The sequence below is a fragment of the Lissotriton vulgaris genome, chromosome 2_1 (genome assembly GCF_964263255.1).
Source record: "Lissotriton vulgaris chromosome 2_1, aLisVul1.2, whole genome shotgun sequence".
NCBI classification, from domain to species: Eukaryota; Metazoa; Chordata; class Amphibia; order Caudata; family Salamandridae; genus Lissotriton; species Lissotriton vulgaris.
Window position 1 is genome coordinate 2,049,625,909 of NC_141687.1, and position 19,947 is coordinate 2,049,645,855.

The window sequence follows — 19,947 nt, forward strand, 5'->3', positions numbered from 1 at the left end:
TGAGGTTTAATTCCTTGGACAGGTGCCTTGTTGCCTACTTGTAACTATTCTCTGACCCTGCTTCAAGGGTCAGAGCAGGGTCAGAGAATAGTTGCAAGCAGGCAACGAGGCGCCAGGAAGCACTTAGCAGCAGGTGCCCAAGTTGAAGTTAATTTCTTTGTAACCCTTTTGTGAAAGGTTACAAAGAAATTAGGTTCAACTTTTGCACCTGCTGCTGTAACCCTTGCTTGGCTGAAAATTCTTCCCAGCTGATTCGCGGATTTTACAGCGATTTCGCGAGATTCGCGGATCGCGAAATCGCGGAAAATCCGCAAATTCGCCCGCGAAACGGATTTTACGCCCACTCTTAATCCAGACCTGGTCTTATTGTAATGCCAAATTTAGCTTGGTGAATTAAACCTAAAACATTGATTCCTCTTCTAGCATATACTTTTCCTTTAATTTATTCATCTGAGATTTTTATGTCAGCCCAAAAGAAACCAATGAGGTCTACTCTACTGAATTTGAAGGCTACAATAAGGATGTCCGGTGGAATTAGAGCTTTACCATACAAATATTTTTCAAACAGGTTATAAGTGATAATGGTTATGCGTGTGCTAGTGTCGACTAATAATTGAATTGTGTGGCCTTCGATAGACACATTAAGGTTTGGGTCAACAACCAGGTTTTAGTCATTTGAGTTGACACACCTTACACCTAAAAGTAATTCCTTACTTTCTTCATTGTTTCCTTCATCGAAATTCCCATTGCATTCATTCAGAACACAGCGAACATTTTACATTGTTGACCCAATGCTGGACAGAACTTGAAAGAGGAAACAGGTGAAGGTGAGCCACATCTATAACAGTACACTCTGTGAAACTGTTGAGGAAAATTACTTGTTCTAGAAAATGCCTTCAGTCTTGTGTTACTTGAGAAACCTTTGGTTATTGGTTTATTAAAGACTGCCCCTGAAATTCTAGACTTGGCTAGGGATTCTTCAAGCAATTTTGCATTAATAGAGGAACCTTTGATACTTTTAGCTAAAGCTATAGCTTTATCTAATGTCGGATTTTTACATGCAAGTAACCTTTCTTGTATTTTTTTAGAGTGGCATCTAGCCACTAGTTGACCACTTATTAACTCTGCAGTGAAATTATCATATTCGCATTTGGAAGCTAACATTTTTAATGCTGTAACATAAGTGCCTATACTTTCATTGGATTACTGTGTTCTCATGAAAAATGTGTAATTATGTACGACCATATTCTTAGTTTATGAAAAGTCTTGTCAAGTTGTGCAACTACTTTCTCAAATTCGTCTAAATCTTCGTCTTCCACAGGGACATGTTCAGGTAAGTGGTCATAAACATTCTTTCCTTCTACGCCCAAGTGATAATACATTAAACTTTTACATCTTTCTGTTCTGACTTTTTGAGCATCAATTGCTCCTAGGTAAGGTTTGAAAGATCTTAGCTGTAAGTCCACTCCAACGGTGGTTCCCCAGGTTATTATTATTATTATTTGGAATTTTGTATAGCGCGCGGTTACCCTCGGGCATCCCAGCGCTCAGGTTCTTGTAGAAACTGTGCTGGCGCTTGAACACTCTGCATACTGGTGAAATGTTAAAGGAAAAATTAAGTAAATTCTTTTTTTAAACAAGCATGCAAATCGCTGTGAGAAATGTGTGGTAAAGAAAGAATGATTTGTGCAAATTGCTGTGATCTGCACTTTTTTGTGAGCACACAAAATTAAGAAGCTTGAAAACCAAAAAAAATGAAGCAAACAAATCACTGTGATCTGCACTTTATTCTGAAAAGACTAAATTGAACAGCTTGAAATTGAGTGTCCAACTCACTGATGGCCTTTTTAATGCACAAGTAGTGATCTGCAGAGCGTGCAAGTCGCTGTTGTAGGATTTCTTTAATAATGACAACAAGAAATGGTGGACCACGTAAAAGTCCTCTTTCTATGTTGATGGACTTTGTCTTCCTATTTTTTTTTGTGTTCCCAGGATTCAATACGAGCCTCGCAGGAAACCGAATACAGACTGGAAGCATGAAGTGAAAGGAAAGAGGCCAAGTAAGCTGTCCCTGTCAGCGCTGAAATCCGTTGCCAGGTAATCGCTGTATCTTGCACTGTAAGCTTTTATTTTAATGGAAAAGAATATTTTTGATTGTGGCCAGTGCGGGCGACTTCAAAGAAGGAATTGAATGCTCGGCGCACTACGTATATCTCACGCTTGAGCAAGCGGTATATTTTGAGCATGTCTCACGCAGTCTGTCTCGCGCAGCTTGTGTCTCGTGCGCACTGCGTCGTGCTTCTGATCATTGGTGCCCGCGGCGATGATTTGAGAGAAAAACGAAGAAAAAAAAAATCTCTCACCTCGCAATAGTAATGTACATTACCCAATAGGCAGTTGGCAGCCAGCTTTGTAATTTTGGATTCATCCAATTGTTGATTCTCTGGCCCCTATCATTTTGTCAATTATCTCTCGTTTCCACTTTATTGCTCGTTGATATTAGAAGTATGGGTCTTCTTTGTTGACCACTCATCGCCAAAAAACTGAAGTACACTCCAACTGTGGGTTTGACACCATGACTCTCCTACTGGGGCCCAGAGATAACTGCCCGTCCTGGAATCCATGAGGGTCTGGAGTTCCATGATGACACAGCACTCCAGACTCACATCACCACAACTGGCTTCTCCTTTCAGACCTCTCTCTCCGATGACAGGTGTGAATAGCTGGGTGTATGGGGAGCAACTGGCCTCTCCTTTAAGACCTCTCTTTCTGATGATGGGTGTTCATAGTAGGGATTGTAGATGGACTGGCCTCTCTTTTGAGAACTCTCTCTCAAATGACGGCTATGCATATTAGTGAGTGGAGAGGATGTGCTTCTCCTTTCACATCTCTCTCTCAAATCACAGGTGTGCATAGTAGGGTATATGCCTGGACTGTCCTCTCATTTGAGACTTCTCTCTCAGGTAATGGGTATGCATAGTAAGGTGTGAGGAGGGGCTGACCTCTCTGTTGAGACCTCTCTCTATCTTGTCAGGTGTGCTTAGTAGGGTGTGGGAAGGGACTGGCTTCTCCTTTCAATCCTCTCTCTCAGATGACGGGTGTGTGTAGTATTGTGTAGCGAAGAACTGCCCTCTCCTATCAGTCCTCTCTCTCAGATGATGAGTGTTATTAGTAGAGTGGGTGATGGTCACAGGGAAACGCCTGGAGAGTTGCCTATTAAGGTAAGAAACAGAGGGCAATAGCCTGCTTCATGCAGGGAGTTGCCACCCCACAAATTTGATATGCAGCCTACTCCTTGGTGAATATCTGCGTGCCAAGAGGAATTGCAGTAGCGTAGAGGGGTTCGAAACTGAAAAAGATATACTGACGAAACGTTTTTTGGAAAGAGGTTATACCCAGAGTTGTATAATGAAAGCCTGTACAGAAGTCAAAAAAAGAGACAGTAGTGAACTACTAAGAGTGAAAACCATTGAGTCAACTAGTGACGACCCCGAGAACAAGATTAGGTTCATCACCACCTATTCCAATCAAGCACATGAAGTCAGAGAGTGTCTAAAGAAGTTCTGGAGAATCCTCAAAACAGATAAAGATCTTTCTGTTGTGCTAGAACACTATCCACAAGACACATACAGAAAGGCCAAATCCCCTAAAGATATTGTATGTCAAAGCACTTTAGGTGTGACTACCAAGTCAGGGGCTAATAAAGTGTGAAGGTTCTATACCTGCAATAAGTGCAAGGCTTGTAAGTATAGCAAAAACTATAAACAGGTCAAATTACCGGCCAATTGTAAACCATTCGTGATCACCAAACATGTCTCCTGTAATACTGACTATGTTGTGTATGCCCTTAAATGTCCATGTGAAAAATATTATATTGGCAGTACCATTCACCCAGCCATAAAGAGAGTTTTGGAACATTTATGTACCATTAATAGAGAAGACAAGCAATACCCAATAGCAAGACACTTCAAGATGTCACACAAACAAAATGCCAACCTCCTTTCCTTTTGTGTCTTAAATACCATTCCAATGAGAGAGAGGGGAGAGGGACAGAGTTCTTGAATTAAGAAACCTTGAGTCCAAAATGAAAATCGAATACCAGACAATACAGCCATCAGGGCACTATATTGATGAAGAATTATCAGTGCAGCTGGGTCAGTAACCAGTTTGAGAGGTCCCCTGTTTCAATTTAAACTCAGTGTTTTCAATATGCATTTTTATGGCTTTTAAACCTCTCTCTGCTGTATTCGCTTACTGTTGGTTGTAGCATCGTTATATATTTACTTTTTTATGACACTGTTTTGTTATATGTGTTCTTTTACAGATCTCTTGCACTAAGAATGTTTGGCAAATGAGTTGGAAGGCAGTATCAAGTGCACACTGGCGCAATACAGTTGGATTAAACCAATAATGGGTCCTGCTATGATGATACCTAATGAAAGATCTACACCTTAGATCACAGGCAGATGACCAGGCTTCACGTTAACACATGTTGATATCGCGTTTTCATATGCAAGGAAAGGATGATGCACAAGCACACTAGCCGGTAAATTGACAGCAACACCATTTAGCTTGTCCGTAATGGATGTGTGTGCATGAGTTATTAATGTAACTCTGTAAGAAAGAGAGATGCACTACTGTTTCCTTGTAGCTGTATAGGGAATAATAAAGCTCAGTAATTATGAGTAAAAAAATGCACTCCGTCTGTCCAGTTCAGGAAGCGGCATCTGTTTTATTTATCTGTATTCTCCCATACTCGTTTTTCCACCATTGCACTAAGACAAAGTCCAATTGCACTCATGATTTGTTTTAAACCAGTATGAAGTAATATTGTGTTTTTATCCATAATGGAGAATTACTTTGCGAGAATGATAAAGTCTGTTTACACTGTCATTTGTAGTCACAAGTCATGTGCTGTTTATTTAAATCGTTGTGAACCACAAACTCAACACTTGTGTACAAGGGAACTTAGGTTTCCGAAACGCGTTGAATGGTGCATTTGCTGAACTAAAACCTGCGTGAAGCATGTGGGTGGTGTGGTACACATTGTTATTTATGGAAATGATGGAATATATATATATATATATGTATATATATATATATATATATGTATATATATATATATATATATATACATATATATATATATATATATATATATATATATATATATATATATATATATAGAGAGAGAGAGAGAAAGAGACATTAAGGGACTCATTATGCTGTCAGTCAGAGTTGCCTCCGACCGACATCACCGTCCTCCGGTCGTAGGACTGCTCAATTACGATGAGCTGACTCATGGCATGGTTGCAAGCTCCCAGAGAGAAAAGGGAGTTTCTGTAATCCCTGCACCTCATGTTGCCTGCCACATGGTGCAGGGATTAACAGTGGGCGCCCAAGGTGCCCCCCAGACCCTTAATCGGAGGTCACTGAGGCATAGAGGCTCGTCTAGGGGCCCTCAAAGTTGCTTTCCAGCAAGCTTTTTATGTCAGAAAGCCCGACATGAAAAGCCTGTAGGAAAATATCATCATAATCACCACGGCGGAAACACCGTCCATAGGGGATTATGTGCAGTCTCCAACTGGCCGACTGGCACCTTGAGCCCATCAGAAGCCAGTCAGTCTGACAGGCCAGTTTAAACTCCGACCGCCTACATGGTAATTATGAGATCAGACTTTAAACCTACGATGTAGGACGGTTAGTCTTTGATGAGCGGTTGGAGGCTCACCGACCTGCATTGTAATTGGGCCCCTATATGTTTAAGTTATTTTAGTACTTTTATTCATTCAACATTAATTTGAACTGGTTGTTGTTTTAAGTCCTGGCTGTATTATTTACTACAAGTGGGTTTTGCAGTACCCATAAGTGCTCATGTGTGGAGCCAGACTCACAAGAAGCACATTTACTGCTTTGGGACCTTTTTCATGTAGCAACTTTAAAAATGTAGTTTGTGAATATTAATTGGCTTACTATTTTGTGGGTTGGTATTTGTATTTGCCTGACCCTCCTTAAACCTCAAATTAATCCTCCCTGAACCCCTTTCAATTAGGTGTATGCATTCCCCATGTTTTAGCCACTCTCCATCCCTTCCACATTTATTACTAAACCATTTACAGACATGTTTGTAAATGTCCTCTTTCAGATACTCTCTCTGTAAATAACAGCTGCCATTTAAAATCAATGCTTCAAATGATGCGTGGATCACAAAGGAGAAGATAATTGCAAATATCCTGTATTGGGTCTCCCTTACATCCTTATTTTGTATTAAGGTCATTATTCATTTTGTACTGTGCCTTCTGTAGTGGTACTTACATTGTCTGTAACTGGCCCACAAGAGGGGATGTCACCTCCATTTTATCTCTGATGTAAGTTGCATAACATCTTAGTGCTTCAATGTTAGATTGACAAGATGTCTACATCAAAACCGGAAGGCAGCCTACTGCAGTTGTTATTGTTAGGATGGATTCATGAATGCCGAACAGCTGCTTAAATGACGGCAGATGTGTGCATTCAGCACTTTCATGAATTTAGTTTGGCTCCGAGATGAGCCGTGAGCTGACTCTTGCAATTTTAAGGTTACACAGCACTGTACAGGTTGACTCTGCAGCTTCTTTGGCGCCACGGTCACCTCTGCAAATATTTCCAATTCCTAAGCTTCAGAAGAGCTTTTTACGTCAATCAATAGGACGTTTGCTGGTCCATTTCCTATGTGCCTGGGAAGCTTTTCCTCCCTCCAGAGAAACATTTTACATCATAGCCTTTCTTGCCATCTTGGCTTTCCTTTTGTGTTCTCATCTGCAAATGGTGGTGTAAGTGAGTCACGTATAAAAATACTGGAAACAGCTTGTGTAGAATTGGTGATGGCATTTCTCACACTAGAGTGTAATTACTGGACATCACTAATATAAAGACTATTTATTACCTAGACTGCAGTCTTTCATTTGGTCAACTACTATAAGGTTTTGTGAACTCTTGAGGATACACTTGTTTTATGGTATTTGAGGTTGTTAGACTTGGTACCATTAGCGTGGGTCTCCCTTCCATTTTTTTCTGCTGCCTCCTGTGTTTTTGCTGGTTTAGATGCTTTGGGAACTTTGCCACTGATGTTCAGTGCGAAAGTGCAACTGCTCCCTTTTGTAAATTGTTGTTTGATAAGTGATTCCATGAGTGGTTATTTGATTTACTTGTCAGACCCTAGTACAGAGCACCATGTGTGCCCAGGGACTGTAATCAAATACTGCTGCTGGGCTTGCAGCACTGATTGTGCCACCCACAGAAGCAGCTTGTTAAATGTGGCTCAGGCCTTCCATTGCAGAGCCTGTGTGCAGTCTGGGACTGCCATGTCGACTTGGCAAGTGCACACACTTGCCAGTCCCTAAACCTTCCCTTTTCTACATGTTAGTCATCCCTAAGGGAGGTCCAAGGTATCCCTGTGGGCAGGGTGCATTGTATGTGAAAGGTAGGGCATACCCTGCTGTGTGTGGCTTGTCCTGATAGTGAAACACTGCCAATTTTGTTTTTCACTATTGCAAGGTTATCTGTTCCTATTAAAGATTGCAGGAGTCACTGTTAGCATGAGCTGAAAGCCATTTTGTTCTTGGCAGCCATTTTAGTTAGCAATGTGCTCGCAATGGGCTTTCTCCCTCTTACAGAGCCCTGCACATGCTCAGAAAGGCCTAGCTGGTAGAATGCACCTGCTCCTAGTATAGAACTGTCAGTCTATTATTTCTTATGTAAGGAGAAATGTCTCTCCTCCCACTTTGTTGAGCAAGCAAATTTTGTATAGCCATATTAGTCAGTAGGTATTCTTGTATGTGCCTGGACCTCCCTGGTTTTATGCTGACTATGTACCCTGTTCTCTGTTCTCCTTAGACTGTCTCATACAGTGGCCTGAGGGTACCGTATGACGCAGTCTCCCTCATATGAGGTTAATAACTGCATTGTTTTTATATTACAGCTTCTGTGCCAATTTCTTCTTTGTTGGTTTAAAGACCAGGTGTATCAGTGAACCTCTTGGAAGGTTTCTATTTCTTCAAATGGCGCTCGAAACGTGGACCTCACCAGAATAGCGGCTATCCAAGGGAGTGGTCTTGATGGGAGACAGGAATTTACTGAGGAGGACAGGACAGGACTCTACGGAGGAGGTACCCTGCACACAGAGATTCTCGGTCTCCGCTGCCCAGTAGATTTCTGATCTTCCCTGATCTGGCGCTGCAGGTGGAGAAGTGTGGCTCAATGGTTAGAGCGGCAGACCCTGATGCAGAGGTTTGGCCCGGGACCAGAGTTCAATTCCCCGCCTCGGCGGGTCTTGGGCTCAAAAATTCCACGGACCTGATAATTCTCGCCTCGGTGCCTATTCCAATCATGAAATCCCACTCTGCAACTCTGGGCAATAGCTTGCTTAATCTCCACAATGGCCCCCACAACGCTAAGGATGCCTGGCCTCCACCTTGGGGGTGCCCAGGAGCGGACGCCTCACAGGGAAAGCCAGGATGGGTTCCACAGCGTAATTCGTACAAGCGCCTTGAGACCCTTGCGGGTGAGTAGTGCGCTATACAAGTATCAATTTACAGCTGCTCCCGACTGACAACCTCTTTGCCGTGAGTATTCTAAAACAACTGTTAGGTCACTCAGAACTTGGCAGTGAGAGGCTGGAGATTTGTGCTTGGTAAGATCGTCGACATTTTCTTGCTTGTTTTGGCCAACTTGGATATATATGAATTGCAATTAATATAGACAGGTAATGAGGAGATGTTTTCAAACGTTTTTAAAACTTGAACGGCACACAATGGTCAAGTTCCTGGAGGACCACTCTCTACTACATACTTCCCAGACAGGCTTCAGACCAAAACACGGTACTGAAACCGCCTTATTAGCAGTCACCGAAGAAACTAGAAGGATACTAGACCAGGGAAGATCAGTGGCAGTGATCCTCCTTGACCTAAGTGCCGCCTTCGATACGGTCAGCTATACCACCTTGCTAGACCGTCTCTATAACATCGGAGTTTCAGGTGGCGCTTTAAGGTGGTTCGAGTCCTTTCTGTCTGGGAGGTCGTTTCAGATCTTTGATGGAAAAACAGTGTCCTCCAGGAAACCCTTGAGCTGCGGAGTGCCATAGGGCTCTTCCTTGAGCCCTGTGTTGTTCAACGTGTACATGAGGCCGCTGGCGGGTGTTGTCGAACCATATGGCATTAAAATCGTGTCATATGCCGACGACACCCAGCTTGTGGTCTCGCTGGCAACGGAGAACAATACTCACTCCTCAGCAGACCTGTTAAACTGCCTAGTGGACGTGAAGGGATGGATGACCAACTCCTCCCTTAAACTGAATGGAGAAAAGACGGAGCTCATGCTCCTGGGCCCAACCTCTCCTGTGTCTTTCACCTCCCTATGGCCCAGTGCCCTAGGTCCCCCGCCCACTCACAAAGAAAGTGTTAAAAGCCTGGGAGTATGGCTAGATAACAAACTTTCCTTTTCCACCCAGGCCAAAAAGTTGTCCGCCACCTGCTTTGGCCTACTCAGAATTCTGAGGAAGGTGCTCCCGTTACTTCCCCTAGAGGCCAAAAAGGTGGCAGTCCAAGGTCTGATTCAATCTCGCCAGGACTCAAATAATGCTTTATACTTGGGGGCCCCGGAGATGACCCTCAGGAAATTGCAAATTGTTCAGAACTGTGCAGCACGCACTTTGCTGAAAATTCCACGGACCCAGTCGGCCAGACCTGTTCTGAAAAGCCTCCACTGGCTGCCAGTGAAGCAGAGAGTGTCCTTCAAAGCGCTATGCCTGGCACATCGCACCTTTTGGAAGACGGGACCTGCCATAAACACTGGCCTGGTTACCCCCTACCACCCTAAAAGGAACCTTCGGTCTTCGGAGGCTTTCCTGGCCGTTGTGCCTAGGGTGAAGCGAGCTAGGTCTGGAGGCAGGCTGTTTTCCTTGAGCACCGCTAGACTATGGAATGCTCTTCCCATCACACTCCGCTCCAACCCTGACCTTCTTGCATTCCGGAAAAACCTAAAAACACTGTTGTTTGTTCAATCCTATGTACCTTAAGCTCCTTCAGTCACTTTCCCTCTATCCAGCGCTTGGACGCCTGCGGGCAGCAACCGCGCTCAATAAATATTGTTACAATTACAATTACAATTACATTGAGTTACCTGCCACTTGGCGAATAATGTTGTATATGCTGCAATATTCTTGGCATGTCTGTTCTTAACACACTTCATAGAATGTGTTGCATTCTTGGATGTACCAATATGGAACTAGAATGGAATCAGCCGGCTCCCCTGGAGGGAATACCTAAATAGGTTTAGGTGTATTAAAAAATGTATTTCTTCCTTGGTGTCTAAGTACCCCATGGAATTAAATATGTACATAAAAAAGGATTCTAATCTGCGCACTTTAACTTTCATAAGTGGTGGTATGCCGAGCGGTTTTTTTTTAGTGTTCTGCCAGCCAAAACGAGCAAATTTGGTGTATTTTGGCTTCTTAAACATGGAACAGTCTTTGGGCTGTTTTTGCGCAATCTTTTAGACTGCTTTTGAGAGCTTTTCTTGTATATATGACTTACAATTAGTTTTTACAGACGGTTTGGTTTAAGTACAGACTGTGGGCTGTCATTTGTTTCTGTCCTAAGTGTTGATTTATGGCTTAATTGTGTGTTTGAATGTCTCTGTTGTTTGTGGTTTGACACCGGTGGTACTTGTGTGAGTGAGTAGCGATGCACTTTTTGTGTAAGAATGGCTAGCCTTGAATGCACTGTATTGTGTGTTCTGAGTGTATGACCCCCTTCTGAAAATGTTTGGAATGAGCTCAATGTGTTTGTTTTTTTGTCATCATTCTGTTATGCAAAATTTCATTTAATTAATTATATATTAAATAAAAAAATCCAGAAATGAATTATGTAACATATGCTAAGTAGATGCTTGCTACCATTAAAATTGACAAAGTAAGAAACTATACATGTGTGCAAATTGCAACAATGCTACAAATAAAATTAGAATTCACATTCAACAGGAATAAAAAAAGCTTCATAGAAAGGAAGGGAAAAAAATGGAATTGTGTGCTTTATAATAACTAGGACTAAGATACAAAACATGACAGTATTCTCCTTAGACACATTATATTAGATATTAAAAGGCATTCACATCATCTGAGTGAATTGGTTGTTGCTGAAATAAACATGATATTATCAAAACGATAGATTTTGACTGCCTTGAAATGCTTGACTTTTAAATAGACTGTCACTGTGCTTATATTTCACCACTAGACAACAAACTTTGAAATAGCTGTGTTTAAGCTGTCTCACTGAGAAGAAGCTGTCTAACACAACCAGCAGAGATTAAACACTTTCAGGACATTACAAATACAGTAAAATGTTTTTTTCCTGCCAAAGGGGCAGAATTTGACACCTGCTGGTCAGAGCAACAGCTGCGTCAATAACACATGGCTATTCCCCAAGCCACAAGGAAACTGCTGAGTCAACTAGATTTTAAGTTAGTGCAAACACTGTAAAAAGGCATGCAATAAAGACTGCTGATTTTAAAAGTTACAAAAGACAGTTTCATTATTTAGGATAACAGAGAAAAGATTGAAAGTAGGTATTTCCTTTCTTAATGCCTTTTTAATAAGCAGACCCATGGTTCTGATGTTAAAAAATAACTGCTCTTTAAAAAGTGGTGCAGACTTTTCATATTTCAAGTAAGGCTTCTGTGCTTAGGGTATCACATTCCTGGCATAACGAGAGGACACTCTGGGGATGACTAATATGCCAAAACATTGTTGGTTATTCATTTTTAAGTGCCCCTAGCACCAAAGTCAGATTTGAACACAATTTACTGTTTAAAAGCAGTTCTACCACCCAGAGCAGTTTTCAAACTGATCCTAGGCCTCCGTAAATGCACACATGTAAGTATAGAATGAACAGCTGACCTCTATACTGCTAGAAAAGCACACCACACACTGCACACAAATGAAAATAAAGTATAAAAAAAGCAGAGGTTTTTATCCTTCTTCTAAATTACTGGCAAACAGGAACGGAATAGGACTTCTTTTCAGCTGTGAGTCTCCATAAGTTGCTTTGAATTGGAAAAGCTGCATGGAAAGCCTTGCACAAAAATAGGACAGCTGGCAAGGGTTAAAGGTTGAATGCTGCATTTAGCAGCCTAGCAGGGCTAAAGGTAAGGTTTGCTTTGACACTTTGACCACTGAAAATTTTGTTGAAAGACTATATGACTGCACAGGGAGAGAAAGAGAAGTTTTGCTTACTATTTTTGGAAAAAGCAAGTTTTTATGCACTCATATGAACAGAAGGAAATATAGTGGTATATATGGGTCCTCATTGAGCATAGCTCTGCCATGTATATAAAAATAATAGTTTTAATTTAAAGATTACTCTGCAAGGGCTGAGATAAGGAGGCAATGGGATTTTAGTTTGAATTCATTCGCCCTCATGTTAAACCTAGTAAAACTGCTAAATGAATTGGTGGTTGGTTATTATTGTTTTCTTAGCTAGCTAGATGTGCTATTTACCTCCTACATGTTTGTTTATGCCCAGTTGCCATTAATAGGGGTTAATAGAGTCGACTGAAGTGAAACCTGTTTCAGGTTTCCTACTGTCGAAATGGGGAAAGGAGGTTACCTCCTCTACAAATTAAGGGTAGGCAAATTTATGTTTTCTCTCCCTTTTTCTCAATGTTTTTTGAGCCTGTCTAAGCAGTCTAGGAAACAGCCATGAGACATGTAATTGGCTATTCAGTAATACTGTTTTATAATTGTTAGCATTAATAAAATGAATAAATAAATATGCTATGTTACTGCCCATCCTGTCTGATGAAATTGTGAAAGGATGAGTAGTCTAGATTGCTGTTCCCTTAGTTGAACTTTAAGGGGAACTAGATGTGGGTAGTTTTTGTTCTAAAATTCTCAGGTGATAACACCATTATTGTTATTCTCATGCTACATACAGCTTTGCAAAGGCATTGATAGTCTTTTATTAGCTATTCTGTGAAAATAAGCTGGCAACCCTTATTGTAGCTGATGTTGCATAGCCTGAATCGTAAAAAGTAGAATGCAGGAAAGACGCCCATGTGATCCTCAGCAAACATTTTTGAAGAAAAATTGTTTTATAGGAGTTTGTCATAACATGTTCTGCTGGAGAAATGTATGTACCCACTGTGCTGAAGTTTTTTTTTAGTTCTTTATGTAATAAGAATCCCTGTTAAATTAGCAATTTTAGATTTTCCTGCTGCACCTATAACATGAGGGCATGGTCCTAAACGTACAATGTAGGTGTATTTATGAAAGAAAAATCATTTTAGAAGTGTATGCAGTCCTGTACAAGTAATACAAAGTATATGAGTTAAAGTGTAGAACATTTCCTTTTTTCTTGAGGGTTTTCAGATGAATAATATAGGAATACACAAATGTAAGGATTTAGAGTATGTCAGTATTGTTTTTCCTTTTCCTCAGAATGTAGTAAATGAACACAGACTTCCTTAGCTTCTTCAAATAGAGTGATAGTTCCAGGGCTTTTACTCTCAGATAGATGAAGTGGTTCCTAGGTACCTTGCTAATATATGGGGCATCCCAAGACTAGGAAGTATTCTGAGACTATCCTCTCTGTTTATAGATTATGTGTATGCCTCGTCTGAAGACCTTTTGTTCTGTCCACCAATAGATATTTGCTGCCTTACAGCCATTGCCAGAGGGGCCCGGACATCAGATCCAGCCTGGGGAGTCAGCAACAGTCCAGCTTGAAGCCAAGGTGAAGGCAACCAGCAGAGGCGTTGCTGGCAACTAGGCCCTCAATGAAGCCGGAAATACTGGGATGTGAGGTGTGTACCCCTGCCACTGTCTTGGGCGAAAGACGGGGTCACAAATCAGAAAGGAGAAATCGTGGATCAAGTTTTTAATGCCCAGCTGAGAGTCACAGATCACAAGGATGGCAAGGAGGCTTTTGCTTGAGGTGACCCTTTTTGAAACGAGGGTTGCTTCAGAGATCCTAAAATCAGGCCCCTAAATCCTGGTCCCAAAGTAAATGAAAGTTTGCACCTTTGTTTGTTGATCAAGAAGTGCCTGGGCATGCTGTTTATTATTTGTGGCCCTAACAAAAGAGCAGTGCGCCAGCAGAGCAATACAGGAGTTAGGGAAGGGCTTGAGTTTAGGGTACAGGTGCGGTGACCTTGATGCCTGCTAGATCAAAGTGAAGAAAACTGGTGCACTGCCTGAGACACTGGACAGGATAGTTGAGGGCATTTGCCATGAGGGGGATTGCCCTAGCCTGAAAGAAAGAACTTTTTTCTTCTCAAACTAGGCCGTGATTCCTGAGTTGCGAGTTGTGCAGCTCCACCTTGGGAACAAGAGCCTGCCTGTGAGGCTCAAACAGACACAGGGAGAAGACTCCCCTCTGGCTGGGTGTACAGCAGCTTCAATTTCCCAAGGACTTATTTTTTTGTTAGTAATGTACCCTTTCAGACGTCCCACTTTTTAGGAAGAGCAGCCCTCTTCAGCTCCTCGTCCTAATTCCTTTCGCCCTGTGTGGTCCTACTGGTCCCCTGGAACCAGGATTGTTTTTGACTATATTAATTGATACTCTAGCCCTTATAAAAGGAACACAGGAAAAGTCTATTGAAAATGTTTTTTACATAGAATTGGACTAGATGGTTCTAGGATTTGCTTTCTGTTTAGGGTTGAAAAATATTGATGGTTCTGTTTGTAATAATAGCCATTACTCTCTCTTGCTATCTGAATGACCCAATGCTCTGTTCTGCTTATACCGTATATAAATCCGCTTAATGAAATGTTTAGAATGAAAAATGCCCACCTAGCAATGGATTCGGATGTTGATGAATTTATGAGAATAAATGTGCAAAATATTTTCTATGTTCCTACTAGATCATAGGAATGTCTTTAGCTCATGCTAAAAGGACCATCTGTTAAAGATCAAAGGAGTCACAGTTAGCATGAGCTGAAAGCTATTTTGTTCTTGGCAGCCATTTTAGCTAGCCATGTGCTCGCCATGTGCTTTCTCCCTCCCCACCTGGAAGACCTGCACTAGCTCCCGGTCAGCAAGAGGATAACCTTCAAGCTCCTCACCCACGCACACAAGGCACACCACAACACCGGACCAACGTACCTCAACAGACAACTCAGCTTCTACACCCCCATCCGCCAGCTCCGCCAACCTCGCCCTCGCCACAGTCCCCCGCTTCCGAAGAGCGACCTCCGGCAGAAGATCGTTCTCCCACCTCACTGCCAAGACCTGGAACACCCTTCCCATCCACCTACGGCAGCCCAAGACCTGCTGACCTTCAGAAAACTCCTCAAGACCTGGCTTTTCGAGCAGTAGCAGCATTCCCCACCCTAGCGCATTGAGACCCTCACTGGTGAGTAGTGCGCTTTACAAATGATATGATTGATTGATTGATTCCAGAGCCCGGCACATGCTCAGAAAGGCCTAGCTAGTAGAATGCACCTGCTCCTAGTATAGAACTGGCAGGCTATTCTTACTGGCGTAAGGAGAAATGTCTCTCCTCCCACTTTGTTGAGCAAGCAAATTTTGTATAGCCATATTAGTCAATAAGTATTCTTGTATGTGCCAGGACCTCCCCTTAATTTTATGCTGACTATGTAACCTACGCATATATAAGGCCCCTGTTCTCTGTACTCCTTAGACTGTCTCATACAGTGTGTTTAGGGTGCTTTATGATGCAGTCTCCATCATATGAGGTTAATAAATGCATTGTTTTTTATATTACAGCTTCCGTGGCCATTTCTTCTTTGTTGGTTTAAAGGACAAGGTGTATCTGTGAACCCCTCAGAAGGTTTCTATTTCTTCATTCCCATAGGCCAGAATTACTGAACTCAGAATGTTAAAGTGCATCTTTTAGTGTGGGTAATTTTAACACTCTGGGTTTGAAAATACCACTTTATAAGGTAGGTATTTTTTAACCTAACCTGCCAGTGTGCCTCTGCTAGGTTTATGTATTGCATGTCTGACTTGTGAGTGACAGGGGCTAGGAGAGGGCAGAGGCTCCGGCAGTATGATGAGTCAGGGCTGGGCTGAATAGATCTGGGTTGAAATTAGAGCAGGGGGAGGAGATTTCCTTTCACCTGCCTGGGCCAGGTCTGCTTTCAACCATGCTGTCTTCACCTCCTGCCAGGAAGCTGCACCAGAGAGGACAGAACTGGTTTTGGCTGGAACAGACACTCTCTGCTTTCAGAGAACAAATGATTTGTGTGTATCAAAAGGGGGACCCAGACTCGAGAACTCTAGATCACTTCTGGGAATTCAAGAGGAACCTTTGCCAAGGAGAAGAACTAGAGAAGCTGAAGGAAGATTACAGCCCCTGTGTTGTTTGCTGTTTGTATTGGCCTGAAGTGGTTACTTGTTGCCAAGGAAAGGAGATAAGGACTTTGCTGTTTGATTTGTCATCTTGAGGAAGATCTCCAAGGGCTTGAAACTGAGCTTGCCTCCTGTCTGAAGTCTCAGGGACACACAAACTTCACCACCAGCTCCCCTGAATTTCCTTGCTGGGAATTCCAATCTGCAAAGAGGTGCCTGCTGTGCTGCAGTAAGGAACAGACGCATCGCCTCCGCCGAAGCAAGGGACTTATGCATCACCTTCCCTGCGACTCTTTTGTTTGTTTTGGGTGACGCATCTAAGGTTCTTTGTGGGCAAAGTGTCGCATTTACAATTTGCATTGAACTGAACTATTTCTACCATTGAAGAGCCTTATTTTCGGATGTATGACGTTACATCGCAAACTTTTACAACGCACACCGTTACAACGTAATTTTTACAACGCAGATTCATTTACAACGAATGCCTTTACAACGCATGACATTACATAGCAGATGCTATTACAACGCATGCCATTACATGGTAAGTATATTATTTTATAAAAAAATGTAATTAATTAAAATTTAATTAATTTAATAAATGAAATTATTTAAAAATAATTAATTTGTACATATATATATATATATATATATATTTTATTTTTTAAAAATAGTTTAGGCATTTAAAAATAAAAATCTAACTCCAGGAGAGTGTAATAGTAGGGTAAGTGCTGGATAGTGTAGGGTAAAAAATTACTTTAAGTTTATTATTAAAAGAACTATTATTAATAAAGAACTATTATAATAAAATTATTAAAATTAATTTAAATTATTTATTTAAAAACTGAACCCTAAAAATACCCCAGTTCCCCCAAACCCTAAAAATACCCCTGTACTCCAAAACCCAAACCCAGCCCTGAATCTTAAAAATACCCCTGTACCCCAAAACCCAAACCCAGCCCTGAACCCTAAAAATACCCCTTTACCCCATAACCCAAACCCAGCCCTGAACCCTAAAAATACCCCTGTACCCCAAAACCCAAACCAAGCCCTGAACCCTAAAAATACCCCTGTACCCCAAAACCCAACCCCAGCCCTGAACACTAAAAATACCCCTGTACCCCAAAACCCAAACCCAGCCCTGAACCCTAAAAATAACCCTGTACCCCAAAACCCAAACCCAGCCCTGAACACTAAAAATACCCCTGTACCCCAAAACCCAAACCCAGCCCTGAACCCTAAAAATACCCCTATACCCCAAAACCCAAACCCAGCCCTGAACACTAAAAATACCCCTGTACCCCAAAACCCAAACCCAGCCATGAACCCTAAAAATACCCCTGTACCCCAAAACCCAAACTATATATATAAAATTACTTTAATTAATTTATTTGATTTAATTTAAATATTTTTGTAATTAAAAAAAGGTTAAATAAAATGATATACTTACCTATATTTACGTTGTAATAGCATCTGATATGTATTGTCATGCGTTGTAAAGGCATTCGTTGTAAAGGATCCTGCGTTGTAATGGTGTGCGTTGAAACAGAATGCGTTGTAAAAGTTGCGTTGTAACGGTTGCATGCCCTTATTTTTAATACTGTATTGTGGATGTTTGCCATTTGGTCATGTTTAGATAAAGAATAATTATTTTTCTAAACTGGTGTGGTGTCTATTTGTAGTGTTTTCACTGTGATACTGTGTGTTCACAAATGCTTTACAAACTGCCTCTGAGATGAGCCTGTCTGCTCGTGCCAAGCTACCAAGGGGGTAAGCAGGGGTTATTTTAGGAGTGTATCCCCCTTATCCTGACTAGAAACTAGAGACCCCCATTTCGAACAGGGGTTTTTCACAAAGTGCAAACCTAACCGCATGGAGCAGTAACTGAGAGGACACAGCAACAAGATATATAGCATACAGAGACATTTAGGAATACTACTGCATCGCAGTCTGGTGCAGTGGAGGAGAGCAGGGATTCAGTCTAGGATAGTCAGAAGATGCCTATAAACAATCTACGTTGGTAGGATTGTTAAAACACTCCCTAGTACCTACTGCCAGTATGCATGCCAGAAAGTTCTGCATGGTTAGAATCACCAAGGTCTGAGAGCCAGGGGAAGCAAATAACCTCTGTGGGTCTGGAGCTCACACAAAGCATCATTATGCTGTTCCTCTTTGATCCTTTCAGCCTGCTCACCATCCACAGGTATAAAACATCTTGGACCAAATACATCTCTATACAACGCATGCTTTAGATCGCATGCCATTACAACGTGGTCATTAGAACAACCGCGTTGTTACAACGCAAACCATTACATTGCAAGTTGTTACAACGACTTGCTGTAGGGGGTGCGCTGGACTTAGGAATAGTATAATTTACTATTCTTACTCCAGTTTGTGCAACAGCAGGGAAGGTGTTGGATTGTAAATCTAACACCTTCTGCCCCCTACAGCAAGTTGTTGTAACGACTTGCAATGTAATGGTTTGTGTTGTAACAACGTGGTCGTTGTAACAACCACGTTGTAATGGCATGCGATCTAAAGCATGCGTTGTAAACACTGTTTCCCTCTTGGACGGGTTGCCCCTTTGATGATAGGAGCTGGGAGAGTCAGAGGTGTTAGAATCGTATTGTACCCATTATTCCATAACCTTGGTCCTGCTGCTAGGCTCATTTTTTAGGTAAATACATTTGAACCACTATCCATGCATTGTTCTGGTAAATCTCCTAATTCCGATGTGATCATTATGTTATGTTATGTTATGTTAAAGTATTTGTATAGCGCAGCGTTCACCGGTTAGGTTTCTTGGCGCTTCAGGGAACAAAGCTCTAAATAGGTTGAAGGCTTAGATGGGATAGGCTTGTAAGAATAACCACATTTTTAGCTGTTTCCTAAACTGATGATGGGAATCAGTAGTCCGTATTGGGAGAGGGAGAAAGTTCCAGGTTTGTGGAGCCAGCGTGGAAAACCGGATCCCGCCATGTTTAATGCGCTTATATCTAGGAATGGTCAGAAGTTGTTGACCAGAGTAACGGAGGGTGCAGGAAGGAATGTATTTCTTGATCCTTTTGAAGATAAACTTAGGACCTTCATCTGACAGCGCCTTGTGTACGGTGCAGCCTAGCTTAAAAACACTGCACTGTCTCACAGGGAGCCAGTGCAGTTGTCTAAGCAGTAGCTTTACATGCTGGCAGGCCAGGAGCAGAAATATTAACCTGGCCGCGTGGTTCTGGATTCATTGCAGACGTTGTAATTGATATGCTGGAATTCCAACATAGAGTGAGTTAGCATAATCCAGTCGAGAGATGATAAGCGCAAGAACAACCAAGGTTAATGCTTCTGTTGATAAAAATCTTTTTATTTTCTTTATTTTTCGTAGCATGAGGAAACAGACTGACACCACTGAGCTGATCTGGGATTTCATTGATAAGTCCTTGCTTATCATGACCCCCAGGCTTTTTGCCGTAGGTACTGGTTCAGGCGGGGAGCCTAAGGAGGGAGGCCAGAAGTTGGCATTCCAAGGGTTTAAGGTGCCACCTGTCAAGATCAGCTCAGTTTTGTCTGGGTTCAATTTTAATTGGTTAGCGTTCATCCAATTGCTGATGTA

The 19,947-nt window shown here is 41.9% G+C and overlaps 1 long non-coding RNA gene across 2 annotated transcripts in view; it reads left to right on the top strand.

Annotated features, from left to right (window-relative positions):
* Positions 1 to 19,947, top strand: part of LOC147733722 (uncharacterized) — a 248,223-nt gene that overhangs the window by 199,272 nt on the left and 29,004 nt on the right. Inside the window, exons 3-4 of one of the 2 annotated variants that reach the window (XR_015308749.1) lie at positions 1,993 to 2,097; positions 4,325 to 4,892. This is a non-coding gene — a long non-coding RNA (uncharacterized LOC147733722). Of the gene's footprint in view, positions 1 to 1,992; positions 2,098 to 4,324; positions 4,893 to 19,947 lie in introns of those variants that run through there. The other variant, XR_015308750.1, reaches the window with a different exon arrangement.